General features: G+C 35.5%; 1 protein-coding gene across 1 annotated transcript in view; it reads left to right on the top strand.

Moving 5' to 3' along the window:
- The first annotated feature begins 600 nt into the window (after positions 1 to 600).
- Positions 601 to 6,541, top strand: part of LOC106881736 (G-protein coupled receptor 83) — a 258,598-nt gene continuing 252,657 nt past the window's right edge. The window contains exon 1 of the mRNA XM_052969406.1: positions 601 to 1,181. The gene's annotated coding sequence lies outside the window, so the exon portion shown is untranslated. The remainder of the gene's footprint in view (positions 1,182 to 6,541) is intronic.

Here is a 6,541-nt window from a genome sequence, read left to right as displayed (position 1 = left end):
TATATATATATATATATATATATATATATATGCATGTACGCATACACACCCACACATATGCATATTAACATATAAACAATACGCACAAACTCACACAAGATATATACATATATGTGTATGCGTATTAATACAAACACACATACACACGCGCACCTATATGTATACATATACGTCGATACAGATATAGATATTTACAGACATATCCATATACACAAATATTGAATTGAGACTATACATATATAGATTTTGAAGTCGCGCTGTTTCTGAAGATATAAGGAATATTGAGCAGATATTTAATTCTGCTACTAGCAGCTGCATGAACGTTCATACTCTTCTCTCCGCTCACGTGGTAATTATCATACTAGCACCATGCCTGTGTGCATAATAAACAGTGTTTAGATTCTTTCTTTATTTGTATTTTTATTGCCGCCCTTTTCGTAATTAATTCAAAATTCATTCGGGGCTTTTACTTTCGTTACGCTGAATTATGATTCTTAAGAATGTTCTCATACAAGCTAGATAATAACCGAAAATTATAATATATATATATATATATATGTATGTATGTATGTATGTATATATGTATGTATGTATGTATTTTTGTATGTGTGTGTGTGTATGTATATGCATATATATATATATAAAGAAACAGATCGTGAGAAAATGAAATAAGTACGGAAACAGTAAATATGTATTTCCCAGAAATTAATTGTTGTGCTAATCAGCTGCAAATATTCCGGCCCCGATTCGTAAATTTGGATTTGTAAATATAGTTCGTCAATATTTCCCACACCGAGAAACTTGCTTAAGGAATATAAACAGTAGTTTTAATATTTAGAAGAAGAACAACAACACCAACATCATCAATAGATAAAACGTAACGGAAAGAAGTGAATTATTACATGCTGAAATATCTATATACATTTGTACTAACACAGTCACACGAACATTTAGATTACAAACCTCGGCTCGCGCGCACGTGTGTGTGTGTGAGCGAGTGAGTATGCGTTGGTACGTATTTTTCGCCACTTATGCGGTGTTTGTTACCATGAAGACGGATCTTAGAAAATCTCGAAGAAATTTACATATATTTGGCTTTATGAAAACAAATATGAAATCATAGAACGTAATATATATATATATATTCTATTTTTGCAACTGAACTTATTACCAACATTAAGGTGAGTAAATATAACTCTTAATTTTTATATAATTACTATTGTTTATGTGTGTTTTTGTTCAAATCGAACCGAACTCAACTTTCATCCCTCCAACACAGATAAAATATTGGGGATCTTAGTGTCAACTAAGTCCCTCCCCTCAAAATTCTTGACCTTATACCTGAATTAGAAACAATTTTAGAAAGAAGAGAATAGGTACAATAAAGCGTCAAGCAATTTGTTCCGCTATCTTGCCCTGTTCTGTATATTCTGAGTTCAAATTCCTATTTGTTTACCTTTGGCTTTCAGTTTCCTCAATCGGATAAAATAAAGTACTTGTCAAGTACTACTGTCGATATAATCAACTCACTCCCGCAAAATGCCTGGCCTTGTACCTTTATTAGAATTAATTATAATTAAACAAGTGGATTATCAGAATCGTTTAAGCGCCAGACAAAATGCTTTGTAGTGTTAAGACTTTGCGATCTGAGTTCGAATCCCGTCGTAATTAACTTTGCTTGTCATTCTTTCGAACTCGATACAATAAAGTAGCTATCTACAAGGGTAGATTAATCGACAAGCCTTTTCCCCCAAAGTTTCCTTCTGCCTACAGTAGAAGCAAATACTGGCTATCTATATATTTGGAGTTCAAATATTTTCGGAATAGTCTCAAACATCCTTCCAGTGTTAATAAAATAAAAAGCAGTCAAGTACTGGGATAAATCTAACCACTAAAGTCAGTCCAAAAATATGTACAATCTTAGGAATTAGTAGACTGGCAGAGTTCTTAGAGCATCAATCCCCGATGAGGTCATATTAGCTTTTTATACTTTTAGGACAAAATAAGGTGCTGGATTCGTTATAATAAACCAAAATCTGTTATTGGATCTAACTTGCATATTGATGATATCTTTTTCTCACCCTATATCTCTTTCTTTTTCTTTTTCTCTGTACCCAGAGATATATAGGTATGTGCGCGCGCGTGTGTATGTGTGTGTGTGTGTGTGTGTAATATGTTTATCTCTAATTTCTCAGTTTCTTAATTTTCTAGCCATACTATGTTCCACTAAATAACTATAATTTTGTTGTATATTATATTTCTCAAATGGATTAATCCCTGTTTGAAAACTTGAATATACCATCATTCTCCTATACTTTTCTATTTTACGGGAAAAAACTTTTTAAAAATATTTTCTATCATACTAGTGTCTATGTCTGTGCATTTTTAGTAGCTTTTGTTTACTCTGTACGATAGTTGTGACATGTAAACTATGTAGATGATTTTAAATATTATGGAATACAGATAGAAACCGCTCTCCGAGTTTGGATTCGTCATTGCATTCTTATCAATTTGTACTTCTATTCGAAGTATAGGAATGATATGTTTACAAGCGCTTCAATATGTCCTGAACTACGTTTTGGAAACATCCTGCAACATTTGTATAGTAGTAATCTAGATTTGCAAATATAAAATACTTACTCATTTATAGAATGCGGTGTGAACCCAAGAAAAGTTTGAGTACTAAACTTAAAAATACGCATACTTAACTTTCTATTTTCCATTCAGAAGCACGTTTTATTAGGTATTATAGTTGATGGCTGCATAGTTAGCAACTTAACTTCAGAATCATGACGTTTTGGTTTCAGTTCTGAAGCGAATCATCTTGGGCAAGTTTCATTTTCTATAGTGTCGGATCGCCCCACAGCTGTGAGGGTAGACGGTAAATGCTTGCATTGCCGGACGGATTGTAGATGTAACTCCAAAGTACAGCCTTTTCATGCTAATTCTGTCTGAGAATTACATAGAGGATACATGTGTCAATAAAATGCTCAACCATTTACTGACTACTCCAATGAGTTAGATAGGTGTTCAGCAACTGAACACCTATGATGAAAAGTACTGGTCGAAACCCTATTGCTTCAATTTATGGATATTATTTTATTTTTGCGCACATTTCTTGTCATAACCAATGATTAGTAGTAATGGATCGGTGGTATCGTGATATGAGCATATACACGAAGCCTATACAATTACAAAATAGAGAAATATATTGAGTACATGACTGGTATTTTGTCAACCGATTTTCAAGGTTTGGAAGGCAAAGTTAGCCTCGGCAGGATTTCAACTCAGAGTGCAGAAAACTATATATAAATACCGCAAATCATTCTATGCGATGCTCTCATTTGATGATTATATTCTTGAATTTGAAATTTAGGTTATTTAGTTCTTGGTATAAAAATGATACTATCTTTTTTGCTCCAGTCTTATGCATTGGTGAACCACCTAAGTACCAAAACCTGGTCCTTGCAGAGCATCGATCCATATTTTGCGCCTCTAAATTCACAATAAAAGCACAAATAAGGAAACCTCTATCTACTTTGTAGATCGACCCCAGTGCGTAACTGGTACTTAATTTATCGACCCCGAAAGGATAAAAGGCAAAGTCGACCTCGGCGGAATTTGAACTCAGAACGTAGCAGCAGACGAAATACCGCTAAGCATTTCGCCCGGCGTGCTAACGTTTCTTATTTCTTTATTGCCCACAAAGGGCTACACACAGAGGCGATAGACAAGGACAGACAAAGGGATTAAGTCAATTACATCGACCCCAGTGCGTAACTGGTACTTATTTAATCGACCCCGAAAGGATGAAAAGCAAAGTCGACCTCGGCGGAATTTGAACTCAGAACGTAACGGCACACGAAGTACTGCTAAGCATTTCGCCTGGCGTGCTAACGTTTCTGCCAGCTCGCCGCCTTCTTAAGGTTCCAAATATTGTAAGAGAAATATTACAGGGTTTCAAATGCTCATTAGAGTGAGTTAGGAAACTTCGATCGACTGAGATTATACGCGCAATTAGTGGACACAATCTCTCTCTCTCTCGCTCTCTATCTCACTCTCCCTCTCTCTCTCTCTCTCTCTCTCTCTCTCTCTCTCTCTCTCTCTCTCTGAGTGTATTTGAAATCTGGAAATCAACATTCAAGGAAAATACCTTCAGTAAAATCTGTAACACATATTTGACACCATAGATAGTGCAAAGTTGATCGAAGTTTTAAAGCCAACATATGCTTGTTTAATTAGTAATAAATTGCTTTCTTTGATTAAAGTAATATTAGGCGCATTTAAAATATGAGCTTGAAATTCAATCAAAATGAAGTTTTGGCAAACAGCATTACTTTAACTATACACGACGATACATATTTTATTGAAAAATATTTAAAACGTTTGAATTTTAGACGTTTCGATTCAGTAAAAATGTTTGTTGTACATACCGCTTCTGATAAAAAGCTTAAATACACTTAAAAACAACAGTGATTTATAATGTGGGTGAAAAACAAACGTATTTTTTAAGTAATGTATTTTTTGAAACCCAGAACAATTTACCAAAGTACAAATATCTGCTCAATATTTGATATGATACATGTTTACCACCAATGCAGCAGCAAAGCTGTTCTTTATGCTTTCTTTCTACAAATTTTGCAGCAGACGTGGGTTACCTCGTGTTTCTACACTTGAAATGTCAGATCTTTTAAATCGAAAATTGCTGAAGAATTATTAAGTGCAATTTCCTATTTAACATGATCCCATTTATTTTCCATAGAATATAAGGCTATTATAGATGTTCGCATGAGTAGGCGAGTTTTTCAGAATATTGATGTAGGTTCTAAAATTTATGTTTGTTGTGCTTTGAGACATTAAATACAAATTGCATCATAAATGTTACGCCAATAGATATTACTTTAAACCACTCCTCTTTAGTTCAGTTATTACGATCATTGCATAGAGTAAAGAAAATGGACGTATGGTTTTGAGGATAGCCTTTATTTCTTCTTTCGACGGCTTCTAACTACATAAAAAATGTCTTTCAGCAGTTAATATGTTATTGCCTTAGACCTGCAATTCACTATTGCTAAGTATCTTTGCGTGTACAGTACTGCTAAATATAAATCAGTCTGAGTTAGGGTGAAACGATTTGCTCAATGATAGATGCCTTTCGCTCAGTTGCTTTCTTTCTGACAGAGAATTCATTGCCACTTAATGCAATAATTGGAGTCATTTAAAACTTTTTTGATAAGAATTTCATAGATTTATAATATTTGCATTATCCAAAAGGTCAAATAAAGATGAAATCAAATAGTAATGTTTTTTATACACATACATGCATACAAAATAGATAGATAAATGGATAGATAGACAGACAGACGGACGAACAGACGGACAGACAAATCAGCAGCTTTGCTATCACTCTCCCTAACTAAGGAAGTCAGACCTTGCACTGTCTCCAGAGACAAATACTTCGCTGAGGTAATAAACAACTAGCCAACTGACACTGAAGATATGAAGCAGAGAGTGTAGGACAGAGAAATGAGTGAAGACGGATTGATAGGATCATACATTAAGTGATGACTTGGCTGAATCGCGAGCTGCTACATAGTCGTTCAGCCTGCTGAAAATTTGAGCTAAATGGCTGTACAATCCCACTTTCCTGCCTCAAATGAAACTTATATTGAAAAATATACTCCCGTGTACACAAACGGTAGAACAGCCACCACTGACATCTCATTTTAACAGATATATTTACCAAAGTTTCATTAAAATATCTTGAAATACTGAGTTTATACAATAAAATCGACATTGCTTCAACCACAGCCTCCAGACGACTTCGGAATATCTTGCAACTCATCTGGACGGTCCCCTTGTTTAAGTTGGTGAATGCTACCATAATCCTTGCCTTCATTTCATCTTTGGTGTTACAAGGACTTCTGTTGGTTTCTCGCTCAACTCCGCATAAGGGGGTTGCAGTCTGGGGAGTTAGGTGGCTTAATGTTAAGGGTGATGTGGTCACAGAAATTGTCTGACAGCCATGGCTGAGTTTTCCTGCTTGTGTGGCATGATACAGAGTCCTGTTACCAGACATAAGGTCTTCCAGCAGCCACCCTCTTGACCCAGGGCAGCACTACCTCTTCCAGGCACTTGATGTAGGCCTCTGAATTGAGTGTGAGGCCGTGTGGAAAGATGAGGCATAACGTCGCCATCACTAGTGATCACTCCAAACAACATGATATTGACTGGATGTTTGACTTTTATCAATCTCGGTGCATGTCTTCAGATTGCACTGTCCTCAGATTGAAAATCAAACACTCTGAAATGTCCGTATTAGAGTTTCCGACGCGAATGCCAAGTAGTGCAGCATGTCGTTTCCAGATTTCTGGCAGAGTGAATTGCGTCATGCTTTTCTCAAAGACAGTGACCAACTGACTCTACTATACTGTGCAGTTGACAAACTCAAAAACAAACCATGTGCGTGCGCAAAATAAAAAATCGTAAAATGGCGGCAATTTACCCATCGCATCCTGTATATATATATATATATATATAT

Source organism: Octopus bimaculoides, chromosome 1 (genome assembly GCF_001194135.2).
Source record: "Octopus bimaculoides isolate UCB-OBI-ISO-001 chromosome 1, ASM119413v2, whole genome shotgun sequence".
Taxonomy (NCBI): Eukaryota; Metazoa; Mollusca; class Cephalopoda; order Octopoda; family Octopodidae; genus Octopus; species Octopus bimaculoides.
Note: the sequence above shows the minus strand (reverse complement) of the source record. Positions and strands in the feature narration are given on the sequence as shown.